General features: G+C 38.4%; 1 protein-coding gene across 4 annotated transcripts in view; it reads right to left on the reverse strand.

Moving 5' to 3' along the window:
• The window catches only part of LOC131685847 (myotubularin-related protein 4), a 96680-nt gene that overhangs the window by 68974 nt on the left and 2222 nt on the right, over positions 1-25484 (reverse strand). For 3 of the 4 annotated variants that reach the window (XM_058969840.1, XM_058969841.1, XM_058969842.1), the window contains exon 2: positions 14676-15436. The gene's annotated coding sequence lies outside the window, so the exon portion shown is untranslated. Of the gene's footprint in view, positions 1-14675; positions 15453-25484 lie in introns of those variants that run through there. The other variant, XM_058969843.1, reaches the window with a different exon arrangement.

Below are 25484 nucleotides of genomic sequence, written 5' to 3' on the forward strand. Positions count from 1 at the left end.
GGAGAACCAACTATGGTTGCCAGAGCGCTGTAACCGGACTCCAACGAATTTTTAACAGTGTGGCGACGGCCTTCGACTTCGACCGGACGCGGAATGCTATAAAAGCGAAAATGTTGTCAATTTTAAAATGTAATTAGTTTAAGCAACCACCATTGGGGCCAAGGGGCTTGTTGGTGAAGATAATAAACATAAACATAAACATAAAAAAAAAAAAAAACTACATGTGAGTGTAAGGTCACTGGGAGCAAGTGTATACTCAAGCCAAGGAACCGTTTGGGGTCACAGTCTTGTGTGGTTAGTTGCACGATCTATTGGGTTACTGTTCCAGAGCCCAGTAACCTTAAAACGGTATGCACAAGCAAGTGTTTCTTGTTTCAGAAACACATGTAGTGGTTTTATATTCAAGAGTGTCTCTAGAGCAGCAGTAGGTTTTGTTGAGAAAGCACCAGTCATCGCCATCAAGACCATCCTATGAAGATTGTTTAACTTTGATTGGATTGTCATAACTTCTCCCTTCTGCCACCAAACAAGGCACCCGTATGCCAGTATTGGTCTAACAATTGTTGAGTCCCAAGATTTGCCGAAAGCCCGTCTACATTGGTCGAAGGCCATGCAAGCTTTCTTGATCTTGAAATCGATGTGCGCTGTCAAATTAAGTTGTGAGTCAAGAATTACCCCAATGTACTTAACTTGATCTGCGATAATAATTTCAGAGTCAAAGAACTGCAACGGACGAGCTCCGGTTGTAATCCTTTGTTGTGTGAAAAGCACTATTGATGTTTTATTTGGATTAACTGATAGCCCAACATGAAGACACCATTGCTCAACAACACATAAGGCTTGTTGCATCAAATCAAAAAGTGTGTTAATGCAAATACCGGTGATCATTATATGATAATCATCGTCGAAACCATACGTCGGAAACCCAAGCTCATTAAGTTTCCTTGACAAGCCATTGGCGACAAGGTTCCATAAAAGTGGTGACAGCACACCACCTTGAGGACATCCGCAGACACTCAGTTTCCTGATCTCTACTTGTCTTAACGATGCGCACAGATGTCGGTTGCTAAGCATTGCGTGTAGCCAGTTCGTGATAGATGAAGGTATCCCCTGACCTCGTGCTGCTTCTAAAATGGATTCGAAAGAAACGTTGTCAAAAGCACCAACAACATCGAGAAAAACTCCTAAACTTGATTGCTTTCGTGAGAAAAGCTTTCAAGATTGTAAACAACATTGTGTAACAGGGGGTAGTAGACTTCCCTCGTTGATATGCATGTTGCATTGCATGCAGCGGGTGCTCGCCCAAGCTAACCTCCCGGGTGCTCGCCCAAGCTAATCTCCCGCTGATCGGTTTCAAGCTCTTTGCCTCCTCATTGGGAATGAATTTAACAGTTATTTCCCGCCACGTTAATGGAATGTATTCTGTTGCAAGACTACAAGTAAGAACCTTTTCAAAAATATGCTTGAAGTGTTATCCTTTTTGTAGTAAAACTGGAATGATTCCATCCTTTCCTGGAGACTTATACGAAGCAAAACATTCAATCGCCCATTTGATCGATTCGGTTGTCACAATTGTACCAACAAATGCCCAAGAATCAGAACTACCTGAAAAGAACTCAGGGGCAGTCGTCAGTGATAACTCCGTGCAGCCTGGAAAGTGTGTCAAATCGACAGTTGAGTACTACATCTTCGTCAGACGAGTATGCAGCATTAGTAGTTCTAACTTATTTAACCCTTTATAAGGCAGTGGCTAATATATTGCCACCTTTTCGTTTCGTTCAAAGCGCAGGAATATGAAGTGAGAAGTGTACCAATCTTATGAAATCCACTTGTTAGGAGTCTGGCAACACTTCTTATTACTTTTTATTGTGATACAGTGAAAAGTGTCAGATTGGTGAAGAGTTTTTTGAAAAAAATGCAGCGATTTCCTTTTGGACAATAAAATTAGCTCGATTTTGAAAAAAATAATCTAGAAAAAATGGGAGTGGTAAAAATTGTAAAGAAAAAAATAAAATGAATAAATTAACATCTCTAATCTGTGGTCTCATTTTTCTACTTATCCTCAGAATCCAGGGGTTATTTACTGTTAATCATGTAAAAACCAGTAACCCACCTTAATTTCTTTTTGAATTTCTGATCCAACTCGATATGTCTTTATATTTGCACTAATCTCGTTGGAAAAACATCAAACATTACAACGACTGACGTTTTCTAACGGGCGGTAGCAGTATATTTTCAAAACAGTTTTTATTGCGAAATAAATGTAAATATATTCTAAACTAAGTGAGAGAACCGTGTTTCTATTAATATAATATTCATTAATAGCCCCAAACTCTGGGCCTTATAAAGGGTTAATCTACTAGTCTCGTTGAGCCGTGAGACGTTTGTGCAGAGACTTTCCAACCACTTCGCTCAGAGGATCCAGGGGCATTTCTGTGTGCATTGCGAGTCAACTTAAATGCTTCCGACCCGTCCCTGCGTCTGTGATTCCAAGCTCTTCTACATAACCTTTTGAGTCGAACAAGTTCGGTATTCTACCTAGGTGTTCCTATAGAAGCACGCATAATTCGAAGCGCACAAGCCTCTTGGTATGCTGCTACTATGAGTGAGCTTGTTTTATCCACGACCTCATCCAAGTCACTTGGAGATTTAATCGTCGGAAGATACCTATGAAACGTATTCGCCAAGCCCCCTTTGTAGAGGTCCCAGTTCGTAGATTTGGGATTACGATATGTGACGATATCTAGTGAGACGTTTTGAATGATCAAAGATGATGTACTTATGATCAGATAACGACGGTTCGAGCTCGTTTGGTACGAGCCAGTTTGCCAACTCAAGCGTAATACCGTCAGAGCAGAGAGTTACATCTAACACCTCTTCTCTGTCAGCTCGTGCCAATGTTTGGCGGTTTCTTGCATTATGAATGTGCAGATTTGTACTGCTTAAGCATTCTATTAATTCAGTGTCTCTCAAATTGATATCTGAGCTGCCCCAAATTATATGGTGGGCATTTGCCTTACTACCGATTATGAGGGGAAACCAATTTCTGCCACAGTATGATACGACCCTTTTGAAATCATCAGAAGTTCATTATGCGGCAAATATGCCGAACAATAGACGTATTTCTTATTTATGTTGTCAACAGTCCAGGCATTGTAATTCTCTCTCACTCACGCGAGAAGAAACTTATCCGATGTCCAGCTTTTCCGAGATAGGATGAGTCGCAAAATTCTCCGTCTCCACAAATTGCGTGGGAATAATTTTCCGGATGAAATTTATTTGATTTTTTCCTTCTCTGGTGATAATATTTTAATTTCGTGGAAATCAATAAAAGCGTACACATAATTTCAAAGAAAAGCGGCAAAGAAGTACGACAGGCTTATTTTTTCGTGCTTTTCAATGGCGAAAGTGAATTCAGCGTACCAAAATCACTGCAAACCATATTGTTGGAACTTTTATGACCTTAGTCTGTCTAGTTAAAACTATGCTTTTTAATTTCCCCATATGCTTTTCAGTACGAATAATTATATTGGGTTGACATTTCACACCGTTATTTTATGTGTCAATGTATATTTCTCAAAAAATAACGAATTCTAGAGCAAAATTTACTGTTTCGAATTCATCTCATCAGTAGCTAGCATCAACTTGGGGGAAGTTAGACGAAAAGTCCAAAATCTTTTTAGAGCTCGAACGTTCCAAAATCCGTACTTCCGCTATTCAGCACAAACTGAAACTGGACCCATTACATTCCTGATTCGAATTATTGATTGTTAGCACATTTTTTCGTGTTTCTCCGAGTGAGCACCCCACGGCGAAAATGACATTAATCGATTATGAAAATCTAAAAATAGTGGAGACGGGGTATTTCGCATATTTGCTCTCAAAAGCGAAACATTGGATGGAACCAATTTGTCTAGAAGACCATCACATCCAACTTAGAAAAAGCTGGATTTTTATGTTTCACATTAATCTCAAACCAGAGCTTCTGTGTTTGCTTCCCGGGACATCACTAGAGACCAGTCAGTTGTTTTAGTTGTTCACATAAGTTGAATTTATTGTCAGACTGAACCTGAGTTGGTGGCATTTACTGACAGGAAATTATAAAACAAACGTTGAAGAAGACAGGCAAGGAAAATCGAGCTGATGCGATGGTGCGAAAATATTTGAACAAACTAGCCGTTGATGTTAACCGTGGTATTGATAAAAATAGTATTTTCTCGGAAATTTTTCGAAGTAAATTTGTTGTATTTATATAGAAAATTACATTCAAACGCCTTGAGTTGGATTAGTTACGTTAAACTACAATAAATCTCTTCTTTATTACCAGATTCTAAGTGGACCATACTATATACCATCTACAATCTACAATCAATAAATAATTGATAAATTCCAGTAAGAAACCAGAGGTGAAGAATTGACTCCATTGTCCCAACCAAAGTAACACTTTGCACCAGAACATGCCATTAGACTACATGCAGTCTTTGAAACTGGGGATCACATTATGCAATCAAGTCGAAACGACTTTTTCATACAAGCTTGTATACAAAAAAAACCTTTCGCTGCGAGATGCGGAATGTCACCCCTGGGTGTTAGAAACGCATTATCCGGGAACCTTGTATATCATATAATCCGCGAAGCTCGAAACACTATACCTATTGGTATAGTAAATCAAGCAAGCAGTTCCGATGTAAGTAATGCTTCATGTTGCTTACACACGTGTACAACATATGGCGTTACGACTTTCAACTCGACAAGGGTGCACACGATGGAAAATAAGTAAAGCCTTTCAAGTGTCCTGGCTCCAACGGATGAATGAGCAGCCTGGTACGAACAATCAAACAAATCTTGAAACTACAGCTACAACATGGAAAAGCCACACAAATAAATTTACATTTTGTTGTTTCGTATGTAATCCGAACAACAGTAGGAGTGATTTAATGTCAGCCATAAAGGGGAGGGAAACTTTTCCTTTCGCTTGGGTTGCTGCCAGTTTTTTGTTTATTTGCCTTCTTTCAACTGCACAAGTAATCGATACTATCATTGCCAACCAACTGGATTAAGACAGGTTTAAATTCGCCGAAACGACTTAGTTCCATTGGAAAGCTCCATACTTATCAACCTAATTTCGAAACTAGATCCAATCAAGTAGTTAGTGTCCACCGCTGAAAGTGCATTCCATCACTGTCACGGACGTCCGGCCACGAAGCGGGCGCAAATTAGGCTATTCGCAACCAGCAAAAACAGACTCCACAAATCCAACTTTGGACATTATTCCACGTTCACCGGATTTGAGTTGCTGCATGCTGATCGAAAGCTTATATGGTAGTCTCCGCGAGGAACGTGTTTTCGATGCAAACACACGGATATCCACCACTACTGGCCATTTATAATCGGTATGGAAGGAACGGCCCACCACTGCACTGCCTGGTACTGCCAACGCATCGTGCAATAGGGGAAGTGGATATAAAATATTTTATTAGAAAACATAATCACGTTCACTGCAAGGTCGTTTTCAGTGCCTATCTATATGAAGAAAAAAAACAACTTCATTGGTAGTTGTTTGTAATGGCTACCAAACTAGCAATCTTTGGTAGTGGTTTCACCGATCGATTCGAGTATGGGTCGACTCGTAAGCACTATCACACAGCACCGAGCAGTCAGCAGAATATAGTAGACAGTAGAACTACACAACAACGTATAGGGTGGGTATAGCGACTGTGCTACAACTATCATGTGTTAGTAGTATCGTGACTCGAGCGGTCACTGACAAGGTGCAATACAACTTGCATTTTCGTACTTGGACTCACTATCGTCCGCCCCGTCTGTCTGGTTAGTTGGCAAAAATGCACACCACGAGACGACTGCCAGCCAGTTTGCACTGGTTTCCGATGCAACTCTATTTCCTTCTGGGTTTACTGGAGTGAAGCTTTGTTCCTCGTAGTAGGTGGGCGCACTCGAATACGGTTGAATAAATGATTGAGTTTTCTTCCGATCTGTTTTATGTATGTAAATGAAAGATTAACAGCCTTGCACGTGTGGCTGCTTTAAACGGTTTTGTTGGAGCACAGGTGCTAATGAAAACAATGACTCATTTGCTCTAGGCGAGCACGGACGACATGGACTGCAGCGACATCAGTGGAGGGGGTTGATGCAGGATGATTGATTTAGAGATGGAAATGTGTACATATTTCCTTCGCTATCAACGTGAGATTTATTTATGGCGTGAATATGCAATATACATTGTGCAGCTGGGATATGCCTTCGAGATAAGCAAACTGTACAGCAAATGACATTTTTTGGCTTTTTTTACATTGTCAGAGTATTATTTGCTTTTAGAAAACGGCTGGTTGGAAGTAAATCTAGACAAACATGTCAAATGGTCCTAAATGCAAATGAGAGCCTCTCTTTGTTTACTTTCTCTTTCGATTATTACGGCGTCATTATAAAACTTTCCAATATTGTTTCAGGGTATATCGAAAGACTCTGATTTCGACTCGCATATTATGCTAAGAGTTAAGGAAAACGCATATAAACGGCCGAGTTATTAGCGAAAGAGGAAGTAAACAAAGAGAAACTGTCATTTGCACTTAGGACCATTTGACACGTACGGCTGGAAATAATGTAAAAGGCCGAAAGTATTGACATACTTAGTAACCATCATTAATAAATAAGAAAACCTGGAAATACGTTTGAAAAATTAGTTAATTTCTGCCAGTAAAAAAGGGTCATCGGTACGATCATAATGTAAATCTGTTGCGAGCTTGGCCCCTAAAAGGTATTGCGACCTACGCTAAATTCAGCTTAGCTTAGCTTAGTTGAACGCCCGTGAGTTTCCCGTGATTGATCAAAGCCTGTTGAAATTGCAAATTGAACTAATTGTATGATGCTTGGGAGTAGTACATCATACTCAACGTGAAACCTAAAGAGACTTAGATTGTAGTATGACCAATAACGTAGATGGCCACGCCCATGCAGGTTAATTTTAGGATGGGAAAGAATGTTACTGATGATATGAAGAACTGTGCAAAATTTCAAAATGATTGGCCCAGTAGATTTTGAGTTTTGATGTTGTTCACAAATTTTCATATTCCTACAGAATCACTAATCTAAAAAACATCTTTTACGAGTTCCCATTAAAATCAATTTTAGAGTAGAGTGGGGTCAAGTAGTTTAGTTTTGCTGGCGAGCTCGTGCGATGGTGTTTTGCATTGATTTTACCAAATAAGCACTCGTAGGAAAGGTTATACATCTGGAAACATTTTGGCAATAATGATTTTATGCCTGGTTATATATTTTTCAAGCTAAATCCAATAAGGCGAAGGGTAGCTTTTTCGCTGATTTTAAAATCTGAGGATGCGAACGGTCACTATATTCGAGGTTAAATAAAACAATGCACACGCCTAGAAAATCAGCGGTTCAACTTTTATATGAAGAATCTGAATACCGCAGATTATTTTAAAAATTAACGTCGTTCAGGTAAGAAAATGAAAAAGTGGCCAAAAATGTGAAAAATCATGAAACCGCGGAAGGAAATGTTGCAAAGCCGTGTTTTCCAGCAGCTGCGTCTAGTTTTGTACTTGTGAATGACATCTTCGGTGTCCTCGTTGTCGGCAGAATGTGGAATGGAAGCTGTGCATTCCAGCGCACGTGGTTGCTTAGCTATTCTCTCAAAGACAAAATTTATTTCTTCGAAATAAAATGGGGATCTTGTGTGAAGATTTTTCGAAAGTTTGTAGGACATACCGTTCTTGAAACTTGTAAGACTTTCGTTTGATTTTCTTGAAGCACTTTGCTGAAGCTCGTAGAATTACAGATATGTTAGTAATATTTCAAATTGTTTTCTCAATGTAGTTTTTGAGTCATTGGATTCCTGCGTCATGATCAGTACCGAAACTGACCAGAAGACCTGCTAGCGAAGGAATCACGGGATGGGGTAATTTTTTAGTGATCTCCCACAAAGTAATTTCTCCATTGTGTTATCATGTATTAATTTCTCTGGGTGACCGGCTGCCGAAATTTATTAGAGCATTTATAGTATTCAAAATTTGTTGTATTAATTCATTTAAACAAATTACCGCTTCTTACCTATATATTTCTTTGCTGTTGATATCAATGCAAATTAGGGTCCTGATGACAGCATCTAAAAATATTAAATAAAATATTTTTGCACCGTAGAATGTGAAAGCCAAATTAGGATGGTATTCGGTTCAAAATCTTTCGCAAACAAATGACGGCACCGTTACCTTCATGATAAATTCGAGATATACTCGATTACGGAGAGCGAACGTTCACATTTACCGTGCTGAGAAGCCTAAGATAATTATTCAAAACATACGAAATCGTCACGGCATGTGATCCCACCGTTTTTGTAATGTATCGCATACCCACGATTTTCGTAACTTGGCAACTGGTATGAAAAAGAAAATTGACGTCGTTGAAATATGAGAGAAAACTGAAAGACCCGAGAATATTGCCTTGCGGCTTACAAGATGAGACCAAGACCTCTTCGGTTACGCAATTACCTATCTTGATAGCACGATGACGATTACTAAGATACGATTGCATCCAGTGGAAAATATTGTCACGGATTCACTTTTTAATTCCTTTTCTGTGAACTGCAAAAATGACGGACTTGGAGAGGTCGAGAAATACTCCGATTGTGAGCAACTGATGAAATAGATGGCAATGAGGTGCTATTACACCGATAGATCATTGTTAACAATAATAGCTGGTATAACATTATTCCGCCAATCCCCAGCTGCATCGTACTATTATTAATAGTTATAGAATTTAAAGCCTAATATAAATGTGTACATTGAGTACCGCATTCATTCGACAACAAAGATTATTTGTGATATGTGGACAGATTGAAGGGAGAAGAGTGCATCTTTCACATTTTAGAGCATAAATGAACTGGGTATTTTAAGGTGGGGGTTTTTTCCTCGATAATCCCCGCAGAGTCAATATAAAAACAAAATTCAGTTTGCAACTGAAATTCAATTCAAACCGAAAATAGTTGTAGGAATGCGCAGCGCAGAACTAATGAAGCACCCAACTGAAAATTTCTATTCAGCGCTCTTGGTATAAATTGAATTTCGTTCTTCGTTGAAGCTCTCCTGCGGATGTCAATATTTCAGAGCTTAGAGCATAATTATCCTAACAAACTGTTAGCAAATGGCATGCAACCACATAAAAATAAAAAAGCGCGATGAACACATTAGCATAAATTTGTATATAGGGATTCAAAATAAATCTTGAATTAATCCAGAGTCGATTCTTGATTCTGAGTGCGTTGGGCTCGATTCGCTCACTATTATATTATATTATATTAAATTGACATAAAATGTCAAAATATAAGAAAAACTAGAAGAATATAGGTAAACAGAAGAAGAAACTCCCGTATTTGTCGCCTCCTAAAACAACGGAACAGGCACCCAGTAGATTAAACCGTCTTCCCAAATGAACATCGTAAACAATGTTCGTTCTAGTTCTGTACTCATAGTAAACCCACATTTTGTCTATGAACTCGAGCACGCTATTTTTGCACCAAAACACGTGCATATGTTTGCCTGCACAACCGAACTCCATGTACGTACACGGTGTGCGTACACACAGGTTCGTGGCATCAGTTTTCGCTTTCTCACTCCCATCATCACTAGTGTTGACTCTGTTTGTCTTGTGCGAATCGTTCTCGTACACGCACACGGATGTTTGAACTAGAGTTTGTACATCGTACGCTTGGGTTCGATGTTCGAGGCGAACCTGCACATCGAGACGAAGCATGTTTGAGGTTGAACGCGTGCACGAAATTTTGTACACAGGTACGTCGATGTTCATGGGAAGTCTGATTAAACCTCACATCAACCTTCGGATAAAACACCGCATTTAGGTCGGTTTTGTCCAGAGAAAAATAATAGTGTTATCAATCTTCGAGTAGGCGTTAGATCCTATTTTCTAATTTCTTTGAAACTAAGCATTTGCTGAAGTTTGTTGCACTTTTCGTAGTTTCAATGGATATTGCATAAGATTGTAAGGTTTTCTTGAATTCCAATCGGCTTTCTTGAGTTTGTAGAATCACCTTCCCTGAAGTTCAACAAATTGGAAATGGTCCGTCTTTTTCGGAAATGTTGACAATACTTTGAACCGTGCTGATAGTCGTAAGATGTAACAATTTCCTAACATGTGTTAAATTTTACTGAAGCTCGCATGACACATACGTACAGGTATAGATCAATATTGGTTTTGAAGATCGACTGCCAACATCCCTCTAACGAACATCTATCAAACCAGCAAATGCGTCACGAGTAGTCATTTTTCTCAACAAATTATTATCGTATTTCTGAATTTGCGTTACAGAATTATCGAGTGTAGTCGTCATTCTCGGAGGATGCCAACATGTCCTTTATTTTAAATTCACTATCCAGATTTTTCAGGAAGTAGACCCTGTCACCAATAAGAATGGACTATGCCAGTCGAAGGCCACAGGTTCAGAACCTACCTGCACCTCTAATTATTGGGAGTATACTAATTCAATGAAGTACTGATCATTCTCCGTCTAAGCTTTCCTATTTACTATAAGTAATATCGCCATGCTTTAATTAGATACTCTAGATTGCTACTCGGTGGTTTCGTCACCTGATTAGATATCCTAAGCTGGCCAATAACTATAAAACTAGCTTTGTTGAAGCTAACTCTCATGTAAATTGCGGAATCAGTGTGAACGTCGATTTCAGTCAGCATTCGGACGGAGACGTTACTACCAAAATGATATATATTTTTTATGATAAAATACACGAAAGCATAATATTCGGCAAGGAATCCGTCGCTGCGGTTAGGATAACGGCCCGATTTCTAAAATTCGGGAATGGCCGACTGTACGAATCATTCCACTGGTTGATTGATCTGGGTGAAAGACGAAATACATTGGGACCTGTTGATTTGGTGTATATGACCTATCTATGTGAGTGTAATAACAATTGAGGCGTAACTTTCACCACCGTCTATAAAGTATTCTCCCGTTTTCTGTTTAGCAAATAAGTGGACGGAGATCCAAAAGGACAATCAACGACGTACCGGATGTTAGTGATAATTCCTGAATATATTTCGGGAATACAATTTGTGGTCTCAGCACCTATTTCTAGATTTCAAAGTGGGGTACGAGTCAGTGAAATGAAACAAACTGTGGCAGATAGCATTGATATGCCTAACGTCGACGTTAACTCATGCTGAATGCCAAAAGAACTGAGTTATGCTGCATAAACTTAATAGCTGGTATATACGAGAAACCGAAAATAAGAAGGTTCCACCTCTGAAAAGTAATTGACTCTAGAAAGATTCCACTTCCTGAAACCCATGTTAATATATTTACGGCAGGTTCCAGGTGACCAAGACATCACGAATATGGAGAATGGGTGATCTACCTCTGACTTCAGAAATCTTCTGATCTGTACCTGGCACCATGACATTGAACATGTCCAAGTAACGTGCTCGAGTTTTGGTAACGTTTGCCATACACGCATACTTTCCTATCAGTGAGCCAGATATGAAAGAGATGTGTATAATGTGAATAGTTATTGAGCCTGAGCCTGGTCTACACGCGATTGAAATCACGATCTGCTTGAAAGCAACCTCCAACCGTGCTTTCGATGATACCTTAGGAATAATGGAATGTAACCCCCATCCCATCAGCTTATTAGTGCATTTTGATTCGAACCAGCGTTCATGTACTTAAATGCGAAACTACAGTGATCATTCTATTCATCGCTAGATGCTGAAAATAAGCTGGATCACAAGTTGTTTACATAGGAAAAGTAGCTTAAAGTACAATCGGCCGATACGAATTGTGGTTGAAAGCTGGTTATCCCGGTTAATGAATGACAATCACTGTTGCTTGTCTCCAGTCCCGTAGAGCGAAACTAAGTTTCATAAAACAGTTGTATAAACTTAATTACCGACTCTTTATTGGATCAGGCATTTTTTTTTAAAAAGAGCTTAACTGTATGACCCAAGAGCATTATTTTTGCATAACACTAGTGCACCTGGGAATTCCTTGAATTATCCAGTTTCCAGGCGACAAGACTTGCTGAATTTTCTGCATAGGAACGGAGCACGGACATACCTTTCTTGAAAAGTCTAAAGTTTATCGCGACGAAAAAATCCAATCGTCGCTAGGTTTTCCTAAGGTTTTGCTCGAATTTTGAATGAAAATATTTCTTACACACCTGTTTCTCGAGTGCGGGGTCAGCACCAACGTCAACAACTTCTTTAGGTTAGCTGAACCAGAGTGACGATTCATTTCTGAAAATGAGTTTCCCTCATTTTACCGGTCTTTTCAAGTCTTTTTAACCCTTTGCGACGCAAATTTTGTTTCAGTGTCGTTGATTCTGATTTTGATGTCGAAAATTTAAAATTTAAAATGGCGGATCCAATATGGCGACTGTGCTTAACTAAATTTCATCTTTTTTATATCGGCCTAAAGGGTTTTCGAGGCCCCTATTTCTGATTCTGTCGTCGAAAATGTAAAATTCAAAAAGGCGGATCCAATATGGCGTCTGCGCTTGGCTAAATTTTATGTTTTTTATATTGGTCTGAAACATCCTACAAGGGGGTTTTCGGGGTCACTGATGCTGATTCTGACGTCGAAAATACAACATACAAAATAGTGGATCCAATATGGCGACAGTGCTTGGCTAAATTTTGTTTATTATATTGGCCAAAAACGTCTTACACGGGAATGGCGGATCCAAAATGGAACAAAATTTCGTAACAACACAGTAGCTGTCGATTTAAAATATTATCTTATCCGTCCTTCTGTTAGCGCAAAGTGAGGCAGAATTTTTGCTCAAATTGAGGATGTAGGGCCTGAGGAGAACGTTTTGGTTGTTTTTACCCAATATTTGCTGATGATTTGGTATCAGAAACTCATCCAGTTTTTTAATCTGATGAAATCGTCTTGTTCCCTAAAATCAACATTCCGGGGTTCCAGCAATGGCACATCATTGGGAAATCTCAAAAAATCCTTGCAATATGGATGTCGAAATTCTTGAATTTGTCTCAAACGATAGCTAATATTCGTTGTGAAACTATTTGATATTTTTACGCGGGAACGGTCTTTACGGAAAAGGTTTGGGTGGTGCCGTAAATGATCCACAGCTTTATTCGGTTTCTTAACAATTCTTTATATTTTATACTTAACTAGTGAGCGGAGCAGACAGAGGACTTCATCTGCAGACGAAAGACAGAAGCAACCCATTTGAGTTAATTAGAAGTATGTAAGCCTTGCATTGCATAGCGCCGCTATGGACTATCATGGCTGAACTGGAACTGAGTTGCGCTAAGAATTAACTCGATAGACAAGTTGGATTTGAATGTTACGTGTTCCACTCGTCAGTAACTGACACTAACTTGCTGCCAGTTGGATGATATATTCAAACTAACACCAAATTAGCGCAAGTTTAACATTAAATTCAAACAGCTCACACGTGTGTGAACGCCCAAAGCAACTGGCTGGTACCGAGTGATGTCTCGGTTAGGCAAGCACAGAAGCTCTGGTTCACTGACGAGTTCAGGGAACCGAACTCTTGTCTTTTTTGCATTAGAGCCAAACGCCTGTGAGTACGCAACTTTTATTTTTTGCTAAAATACCAATTTACGCTTATGGACACAAAACCTAACTTAGAGAAGTTCGATTTGAATGTTTCGTGTCCCACTCGTCAGTAACTGACACCAATGCCAAAAGACGAGTTCGAACATACGATGCATGATTGTCTATTTGAAGCCAGAGTTAAGGAATACCATTAAAAGTGAACCAAACTTGAGTTCAAGATTGTGCCACAAATATTGGGCGTACATGACACACATTAGATTGAAAAAATCTAATGCGTATTATATTTATTAAACTGCTGAAGAACTCTGTAGAAAATATAAGAATTCCGTAGATTTCACGAGTTCATCCGTAGATCCGTAGAAAGGTCAGACATCCGTAGGTCTACGAGAAAATCCGCAGGATTGGCCACATTGCTTCCCACAGTACATCAAGATCCGTTGTGGGTGGCCAATGTCGCTGAGACGACTTAGATTGACCATTAGTAATCTAGACCAGAGAGGGTGGTATGAACATGGAGAAGAGCGGAGAAAATAAAAGAAAATCTCCGCGAATGGAATAACCTATAACATCAGACGACTTTAACAGCTGGTATGAAGAATTCAATTGTCACTGGTAATCTTAACTCGTAAAGAATCATCATCCCGGAGTATTTAATTCTAACGAAAGGTAAATGCACTTGGATAATGGAACCTTTTTACCGCAGTTTATAAATGCAAATTACGCTATACTCGGGTGACAACATTGACCTGAAACCCAGCTATCGGTCGGTCGATACAGCGCCCCCTTTTTCGCAGTTTGCATTCTACAGCGTATATTTACCTTTACTCGGAATTCGACCCAAACTGCCATGTCGGGCGAAAACCACAAAAGGAAACCTGGCGCTTCGTGAGTGAGTTTAATTGAATTTTAATTACCCGCGATGCATACACACACACATACAAATACACATTCACTTGGCCAAGGCGATTGCACCATCGCTGGCAGTAAAACTATGAATCGCTAAGTATCCTCCCCTTTTGCGTTAGTGGCATAGGTTTGATTATAGAAAAAAAAACGATCGTTCACTCACCTCCAGGAGTTCCGTTCCGTGCGGTCGATATCTTCCTGATGTTTCACTTCCCTTCAGCAAAACTTGTGTTACTCAAAACAGTTAGTGGTGGTCGTCACACACTACTTCACAGCATACACACCAGGGACAATGCGTACATTATTTCCCTTTCAAAATCCTATGATTTCACAACCACGTGCTCCACTTGCAGCGAACGTGAAGTGTGACGTGTAGCACTTTGGGTTGGTTTTTCTACTGCACAGAGGCACTCTTCTATTGCAGGCGTGACTGTTTTTCCAGCTGTCTAGTGACAGCACAAGCGCCGGAAGGCGACACGACTGCTATAGCAGCTGCTGCTGCTGCCTCTTCCAACAACCGGTGTTCACTTCTCTTCTGGGATTTCCCTTAATTTTTCTCGACACAAAATTACGCGACAGAAATTTTCGACTGATGGTTGGTTGCACTAACACGTTTGGAAGTATGTACTTGTCTTACCTCCTTTCAAAATCAATATTCGAAATGACTCACTATTTTGAAGGTTCTTTTCCTTCCTATTTTTCAGTAGTTTTTGATGTTTTAATAGTCGCTTGACGGTTCCACTTGAGCGCAATCACTTGATTCTCTTCATGTTGGCTGTGGATTTTTCATCCGGGTACCGAAGCAGACTCAAATTCCATGGAGATGGCGATGTTGTGTAACCATTTCTTCCTCACTGAGCACAATCGTCGGACAACACTTCATTCGGCGTAGCTTTGAGAATCAGAAAACACGAATACACACAGCTGCAGAAACCGAAGGGGAGATGAACGAGAAAAATGCTGAATAATGGATATAAAGGAAAATTCACCAGTGCAATTCTCCGGTCGCACAGAGACTGACCCAGATTTCGCACATTTTTCGATTGGATAAAAAAATCGAACACCACCAAAGGCGAATGAAGACTATCTGGAATGCTGCAAATTACGACTGTTCTCCACTGTCCAGCGCTACCATCTTTCATTTACTGTTTTGCGTTTCACAGTTATCAGCAAAAACACACCCTGTCAATAACTCTATTTTGGCTAAACTTTACCGACTTGGAACACCGACTGAGCCTTTCGATGCAATTAGCTGCACTGTTGTCTGGTGAATTTCTGTGCTGGCAGAACGTCATCGTCGTCGCCGTCTATTTCGATCGGTCGTAGATGTCAAATGGCGACAACCCCGAATGTATATTATATGCAAAGGTAGAACACCGAAAAAAGCACACCTTCGCTGCATTCGACTGTGGCGCCACCGAGAAGTATGAGTTTTTGTGATTTAAAAAAGGTGCAGTTTTTAATATAATTGAACGGGTGTTATGAAGCATCGTCTGTCCATCCGACTTTGATAATTGTTCGCTCAAATCATTCTTAAATAAGATATTGAATAACCAACGATATGACCTAAGAAGAGCAGTTCATGTTGTAAAGAAGGAAATATGTAATTAAATGGAAAATACTGATTCATATGATACAAATTTTAATACACTAAGGTTTTTTTTTACACGGTATTTTTTTGCACGGTTTTTTTACACGGTTTTCGCAATTAGCACGGTTTTTTTTGCACGGTTTTCGCAATTAACACGGTTTTTCGCAAAAATATTCTAAGTCCTTTTAAAGGCAAAAGACTTAGACGATTTCTCAACAAGTTTTTTTGCACGGATTTCGCAAAAATGTTCGCAAAAGTCCTTTTAAAGGCAAAAGACTTAGACGATTTTTGATCAATTTTTTTTGCACGGATTTTGCAATTAACACGGTTATTCGCAGTCCTATTGAAGGCAAATGACTTAGACGATTTTTAGTTTTTTTGCGCGGATTTTGCTTTTATTCAAAGACTAAAGATTTTTGAAAAAGTGGAAAAGGGTTCCTTCTAGCACGTCAACAATTTGGTTGCTTTTGGAACAGTATTAACGAGTAGACTGAGTAGTCTGAGGCCATTTTGAAAACCAAGATGGCGACTTCCGGTTCAATGGAATTCTCTAAAACCCCATCAACATGGGTGTTTTTGGAACGGGATTGATTAGTGGACGTCAGATATAGATGTTTAAGGCTATTTTGAAAACCAAGATGGCGACTTCCGGTTCAATGAAATTCTCTAAACCCCATCAACATGGGTATTTTTGGAACGGGATTGATGAGTGGACGTCAGATATCGATGTTTAAGGCCATTTTGAAAACCAAGATGGCGACTTCCGGTTCAATGGAATTCTCTAAAACCCCATCAACATGGGTGTTTTTGGAACGAGATTGATGAGTGGACGTCAGATATCGATGTTTAAGGCTATTTTGAAAACCAAGATGGCGACTTCCGGTTCAATGGAATTCTCTAAAACCCCATCAACGTGGGTATTTTTGGAACGGGATTGATGAGTAGACGTCAGATATCGATGTTTAAGGCCATTTTGAAAACCAAGATGGCGACTTCCGGTTCAATGGAATTCTCTAAACCCCATCAACATGGGTATTTTTGGAACGGGATTGATGAGTGGACGTCAGATATCGATGTTTAAGGCCATTTTGAAAACCAAGATGGCGACTTCCGGTTCAATGGAATTCTCTAAAACCCCATCAACGTGGGTATTTTTGGAACGGGATTGATGAGTAGACGTCAGATATCGATGTTTAAGGCCATTTTGAAAACCAAGATGGCGACTTCCGGTTCAGTGGAATTCTCTAAAACTATAAATCTGGGTATTTTTTGGAACGGGATTGATGAGTGGACGTCAGATATAGATGTTTAAGGCTATTTTGAAAACCAAGATGGCGACTTTTGGTTCAAAGAAATTCTCTAAACCCCATCAACATGGGTATTTTTGGAACGATCAGTTTATTTTTTTCGTGCATTTTATTTATGTCATTCATTTAACTTATTTTATTCACTGTTTTCATTCTATGCATTCTATTCGTTTTTATTCCAGTTCATACATGTTATTCAGTTTCTTCATTTTAATAATCTATTTTTCAGTTTTATTGATTTCATCGAAATTATTTATTTGACACAATTTATTTTTTTCTACAAATTTATAACTTTAACATCGCTTAATTTTATTTAATTCATTTTGTCCTACATTTTACCAATTCTATTCGCTTTGTTTATTTGATTCCTTTGTTTTCATCTTATTCAATTAATTAATTTTTTTGTTTTATTAATTTTATTCAATTCATTCATTCCAATTATATTATATTATATATTCATTTTATCCATTTCATTTGTTTGATTCATTGTATTCACTGGATTCATTAAGTTCATTCGATCCACTTGATTCATTGGATTCATTTGATTTATTTGATTCATTTGATTCCTTTGATTCGTTTGATTCATTTCATGATAATTTATTTTATTCAATTTGTTAGTTTGAGTCAATTTAATTTATTCTATTAGTTTATAACTATTTATAAATATTGCCTAATTTTCCATTTAATGAGCTAATCTAATTTGATATATGTATTTAATTAATTTTATTTATATTATTCTTTCTATTCATTTTATGAATTTTAAAGCTTTTTTTTTTCGTTTTTCGCTCCTTTTTTTATTTTGTTCGTTTTATTGATTTTTGATAGTTTATTCAGTTTATTCGAGGTTTTATTCGTGCAGACAAGAAACTGTTGTATGCCTACTTCGCGTAAATTCGTCAAACTAATAAATGCTCCAACAGTGATATGTGTAAGAAATGTCTCATCTCACTGCTAGGTGGATTAAGTTGGTTTTTCTTTTCTAAGCGCTGTTGGAACGGTTCCAGTGGTGGTGGTTTTCGTAATAACTTTCACCATTTTCAAATATTGGTTACGTTTTGCTTGCATTTCTTTAGTGTTTATGCATAAAAGTAAGATTTCAGTCATAATTTAGACCCAAGAATTTGACTTAATCAGACCGGGCTAAATCCAATCCATTAGAATTGATAAAATAATTATTATTTGGTTTAAGAAACAATGGTTTATGGGCCAGACATCGCCCTAATCCCATTTCGAAAATTCTCATAGGTTTTTTTTTATTATTATCCACAAAATCGGAAATCGTCATCTTTGGTTTCAAAATGCCATCTGACTTCGATCTCTGATATCTACGTGCCAATCCCGTTCCGAAAGCACTGATATTGACTGAATTATTGAGAATTCCGCTGAACCTGAAGTCGCCATCTTGATTTTCAAAAGGAATCTCCAAGACCAGTCGTTATCCCTCATTCTGTAATTTTCTAAGTTATTTACTTTCAAAAGAATATAGATTGTTTCCGCCAAAACCGTGTTTATTGCGCATTTTGTAGTTGCATTAACACTGTTTTTTTACATGGAGTCCGCAATTATCGCGGTGATTTGCACTTTTATACGGTATGTATCACCCGTGTAAAAAAACCTAGTGTATATGCATTTTCGGTAAGTTGAAATCTTGGATCTTAAAATGGCTTCAGATGTAGACATTTGGAAACTGCTTAGTCATCCGGTTCAAAACATTCCATATTGTCTGAGCCATATAAAATTTTCCTATGCCGGAAGTAGTCATCATGTATTACAAAATATCTTCGGGCATTAATCTCTATTATACACTCATCAAGCCCGTTCCGACAATACCCATATTGATTGGGTTTTAGAGAATTTCACTTAACCGAAAGGTGCCATCTTAGTTTTCAAAATGATGTCATGCATCGACATTTGGCGTCTAGGCGTTAATCCTGTTCTGAAAACACCCATATCCTTGAAATGCCGACTTCAATCTTCAAGATTCGTCTACATTGTTCAAAAATCTGCTAAGTTTTTGTACATATTTAAAAAGACTTAGAATGAATGCAGAAACCGTGGTATGTAATTGCGAAATCCGTGCAAACAAAATTCAAAAATCGTTCAAAGTCTTTTGCATTCAATGTAACGCAGTATTTTTTTTACACGGTTTTTGAAATTAACGCGTTTTTTTGCACGGATTCCGGAATTACCGCGGTTTTTTACACGGTTTTCGGAATTAACACGATTTTTTTTACACGGATTTTGCAATTAACGCGGTTTTTTTACACGGTTTTCGGAATTAGCACGGTTTTTTTTACACGGATTTCGCAATTAACGCGGTTTTTTTTACACGGTTTTTTTTACACGGCACGTATCCCCCGTGTAAAAAAAACCTTAGTGTATGCACAAAAAACTAAAATTATGTAAAAGAATTATTAAGACAATTAGTTTTAAAATAATTTGTTACTTGCACCTTTTTTGTATTAGTTCCAAATGTTTTGTATTACATTTCGGTTCGAAAATTGGCTTTCAATTTCGACAAGTTTCGCAACCGAATCTTGGCATATATGACAACGTTGACGCCGGGACTCCATAGTAGTATAATGACTAGCTAATATGCGAATGAATGCTTAAGAAAATACGATTTTTGAAAAATTCGATCGTTTAACATTAAATCCAGCTACTGAGATTTCGGCAATTGCGCTGTCAATTTGATAATTTGAATTACAGAATTTTCAGCAAAGCGAATCTGTCAAACAGGTTCAATTCAAATTGCCAATTTTTCGGAATCTTGTATTACAGAAACTTTCAGCTGATGAAAGTTCAGCAAAATTTTGCTGAAACTGACTAACAAATTTTAGTGTGTAGGTGTGTGTAGGTTATAGTTATTTGGTTTGTGCACCACAAAATCTCGCATGAATTTAACACGTTTTTATTTTGTCGTCTTCCGTAACAACCCTGTAATTCGATCTGTCAAATAGGTTGAATTCAAATTGTCGATTTTTCGGCATCACTTTCAGCTGATGAAAAGTCAGTAAACTTTTGCTGGCATTCGGCGAAAAAAATTTGGTATATGCACGTATATTTACAACTTGAAATGGTTTTTATTTGAAAATTCTAGGAAACTTATTACTTTTAGATACTTAGCTTTGGGAATCATTTTTAAATATTACAACGCAAAATAAACGTCATAGTTATTGTATTGACGAAGATCGAATCAGAAAACCCGTTTGATTTCGATTTGTCGTTATTGAGAATGCAAATCACATTCGTTTTAAAAAGCGTTTCGTCAAAATGCGGAATAAGGCTGATGACCAAAAATAATATGCGCTACAATATATGGGCGACAAAAATTCTGATTGAATTCTTCGTACCGCGCCATCTGATCGTGCATCCACATGCTTCTCATTTGACAAGCGAACGATGAATGAAGCACTTCGCACAAAAATGCATACGGAATTTATATAACTTCCCAATATTCGATTACATCTCTTAAGCCTGAAATAGACTCTCAAATTTCAGGTTGTCCATGTCACGCTAATTTTTGCGTTATGTATAGAAATCATAGATTTTTAACAAGAACTCATGGGAAAAGCAACCCTTCCTAATATTGGATCAAAATATGTATAAGCTGCGATATCTTACAAATTTATTCACTAAATCCAAATAAATAAATTATTGCGATACTCTTAATACGCGTCGAGTCCTTGCACACGTTTTCGTGGCTAACAATCGAAAGTTTGATTATAATACTGGTGTAATAGTAGTTCACGTATCATAAATAAGCGGGGCTTCCCGACGGGAAAATGACCTCGGAGTACTCCGCTAGGTAACTGTCATACTGAAATTGGTCATGGGGAAATCGGTAGAGCTAACACCTACTACATCCCAAGATAAAATTGTTTGCATGGGGTGATTAGACCATATGTAGAAATTTTTTTTTATAATACCACTACCGACCAGTGGGAGTTAGAACACTATAATTGAAGTCATACCTCGAAATTTAAAAGAAAATTGATGGCTATTTTTTGAGCTAATTAGTGCAAATATAACGTAACTCATTTAAGTACAGCAAAATATACACCATATCCATAATGAAGTCGAAATAATGAATAATGGTCGATAATGAAGCGGAAACAGAAGATGAAGAGCACAATCTGCAGCGACAAGAATTGGTGGAATGAACAGGCCAAGACTATGACTGGAGGTGTGCGCCAGATGAAGAAAACTTGCGTGGATTTCTTCGAAATAACGATGAATGATTTGTTACAATTGTTTTCGCAAAATAAAATTTTATTACCTTTGCTTCATCCTTAGAAAATTATTCGATTTAAGGAAAGGTTAAACGCGTTTAAAAGTGCCACATTTCTAAGAATCTAGCCCTTATTGTTGTTTTTTTGTTTTGTTTCGATTAGAATATATAGATATAGATATAGAAAAATCTCTTATGAAAAACTTCTAACCCTATGTGCGGGGTCGGGATCCGAACCCAGGTGCGCTGCGTATAAGGCAATCGATTTAAAAACTACGCTACGCCCACCCCCTTTATTGTTGGTTGCAGGTTTTGGAATTTTACCTTTTGTTGACAGACATGTGGATATGTCTACGTTTATGGAAGAAAAATATGTATGTTGAACTGCTTGTCGTGAAAACCAGCGCTAAAACTCTGGTTGGTTGCTATGAAAAACTAGTTCTAGCGACCATAGCTGCAGTTTCGCTGCCAGATCAACAACTTGCCGGCAAAGTTATCCGGAAAAACAAATTTGTATTTCTTGGGAATATCTTAGCAACCCCTGGCAACATAAAACGTCTATCTCGAAAGCTGTTTGAAACCAAATGCGGTACACACAACTAATCAATCGAAATAAATCGATGTCGATTTGTGATTTGGCAAAAAAAGCCTGAAACAAGTGTAGAAATGGTCCAGAAACATATGTAAAAGAGCATTCCAGGACACATCCAGGGTCTCAATTTTATACGAATACGTCCTTGGTGAAGATGTTACTAACCTCGAGAAGTTCTTGTGTGGCAGGTTATTTGTTCGTGTGGATTGAAGTCATCAATTTTCTACGCCAAAGAAACTATAAATGCTGATGTTGATAATGCTGAGTGTTTGCAAAAAAAAAAAAAACGATGCTTCCGTTATGCAAGAAACACAACATTCCAACATTGTTTTTGGCTATTTTTGCATCAGCATTTTATACCAAAGCCACTATTAAATGGTTACAAGGTACATTTGATTGAGAAAGATATCAATTCGCCAAATTGTCTACAGGCTATCGTAAAGCGCATCTTCAAGGAGGAAGGTAAAGTGGCTAAGACAATGCCAGAAATGAATAAAATGGAATGCAGCGTCCAAAAAATGCTACGACACCACTGTCCAAAACCCTTTTTTAAATTTTGATTATAAAGGTTTTAACTTTAGGCTCATTCGCCTCTTTGTCGGGATAGAAAACCCCCTTATCTCTAACCCTATGTGTGGGGTTGGGAATTGAACCTAGGTGAGCTGCGTACAAGACAATCGATTTACCAACTATGCTATCTTCACAACTTTAAATAGCTCGAAATTTTTTTTTAGGTTTTTCAGTGCATGCGGTAGGATTTGCCGTAGCCCCCCAAATTATAGCTGTGGCTGATGAGTGGTTGGAAAAAAATAGACGGATCCATAAGCAGAGACACTTACGCGCATTCCACGGGAATACAAATTTTCCTTTCAATAATAATACCCGTTTCAATAATAAAGTTCGCTATACCTTCCTAAATCCACCTTAGGATTTGTTTTTATAAAGGCGTATCAAATTCATTTCCATTTTTACGCATTCCATTGATTGTAAGGCAAGAAATTACCGAATTGGTGAGGCACCTTGCTAAGTATGGTGAATATAGGCTCATCACCCTATCTAATACCGTAGACATAATTAAAATACCTTTAATGCATATCTGACAGCTGGCAAGGAAAGTGAGACACTTTTATCAAATTACTACTCGATCGCTTACGAGGGCACTTTCTAATTCTTCGTGTCGTATCCTAGCCAAAAGAACGATTATTGTCCACCAATCTTACATTTCTGAGTCGTTCCTACGCCTAAGGACCTCAGTCCAAATTTTACGCTTAAAATTTTTGATTGGATTCCACACTCCGATAATATTTTGGAAACGGACTCCATTATCAATGCTTTGTAATGCTCTTTGATGGTCACTTTTCAAATCTGTTTGTAGTTTAAATTACCCTTGTTCTGAAAACATAGGTTAAAGGGTGTCCCACATCAAATTGTATCACGGAAAAAAACGCTGTAGAAAATAACCTCAACTCGGAATCGTGCAGTCAACGGAGAGTTGTGTGATTAAATGTCAACGGAGAGTTGTGTGATTAAATGTTAACTGAGCATCGAACGGAAGGAAAAATGCGATCAGAATGAATGTCCTATTAGTGATCAAGATCACAAGAGTGTAGTGAAGGCGTTTAAGCGGAATCCCAAAGCTTCGGTCAGGGTTGGGGCCATAAAGCTGAATCTGTCCAAGAATTTTGTTCAGACAGCCAACCGGGAGGAACTGCATACGTACACATTTCAGAAGGCTCCAAATTGTGACGAACGACAAAATACGGTGGGAAAGTCACGGTCCCTGAAACTGTACGGACTTCCAGTAGCTTCCAGTTTTTTACCGCCCAGCACAAGTTCGATGTTCTGGAGGAAGTAAGGGAGCAGAAACTTTCAAAGCTTGCCAATAAATATATGATTTGGTAAGCAATCTGCTCATGTGGCAAATAAAGGGCGCCGTTAGTGACTATCGGGACTGTAAACGGGAAGATCTACCGCAAGGAGTGTCTACAGAAGCGCTTGCTTTATCTGTTGAAGCAACACGAGAGCCTTGCGGTCTTCTGATTGGATCTAGCGTCGTGCCACTATTCAAATATTGTTCTGAAGTGGTACGAAGCCAACTGGGTCCCTTTCGTACCCAAGGACATCAACCTCAAAACGCACAGGAACTAAAGCCCATCGGAGAATACTTGGCAATTATGAAGCAAGCACTACGGAAGCATCTCAAGGATGTCAAAACTGAGGATGACATGAAGAAAGAAGAAGCTGCAACCAGATGTTGTACAGAACCTAATAACGGTACGGTTAGGGTATTGTAGTTGAAAAAAATAAATATCCCAATAGTTTACTAATGGGTTACATTTTATTGTCTGAAAGTTTGAAAAGGATCGGCCCACAGAGTTTTTTTATGTTGGACACCCTTTAAAGTATCAGAAACATATCACAGTTTTGTTCAAAAAGCCAGAGATTGTATTTTCGTGGCGGACAAAAAGATGTTCTCAATTGTCTCCTAGACACACACTTTCCGGATTGTATCAATCCGGAGGTGGACAAGGTTTTCAGATCTCATTTTGGTACTTCGGACTCGTGGGCATTAGCACACACACATTGGTTACCACCGAATCGGTCAAGTGTGCAGTTGACATTTTTGCAAATTGCCTTCTTAAACGTCTTCAAAAATATTATGGTCACCAGTCTTGCTACCAGGTATATCCCGAAAGCATGTCGAGAAATAACTGTTAGATTTATTCTCAAAGGTTTAGGCCTATCAGCTTAAGTTCTTCTCTCCTAAAAACTTTGGAACGGATAATTGATCATCACATCAGGAACATGAGCTGAGTTGAAGGCTGCCTAAAATGCAACAATGATATGCAATCAGTGTGGGAAATCCACGATCACTCTGCTTCCCGATGTTGTTTACAACATTTAAAGGGCAGAGTATTTCTAGATATTGAGGCTGCCTTTTACAAGGTTTCCTTCCAGTCTATTTTGGATGTGACACATGGTTATTAAGTAACTGCATGTATCTTGGGTTGGATAAACGCAATGCTTAGTAACCGCATTTTTGCTCGTCACTGATACAAGTCACCTTTGCTATGGATTTGGGTTTCCGAAGGCTTATTGAGGAAACTCAATGGGCTTAGGTTGTAAGGGTTCGATGACGATTACCATTAAAACACTAATTACTGGACTTTGGATCGGAACAATCTTTGACCTAATGCAACAAGCATTAAGAGCAGTCGAACAGTGGCGTCGACAAGTTAAATTATCAGTTA

This window comes from Topomyia yanbarensis, chromosome 2, assembly GCF_030247195.1.
Source record: "Topomyia yanbarensis strain Yona2022 chromosome 2, ASM3024719v1, whole genome shotgun sequence".
In the NCBI taxonomy this organism is placed as follows: Eukaryota; Metazoa; Arthropoda; class Insecta; order Diptera; family Culicidae; genus Topomyia; species Topomyia yanbarensis.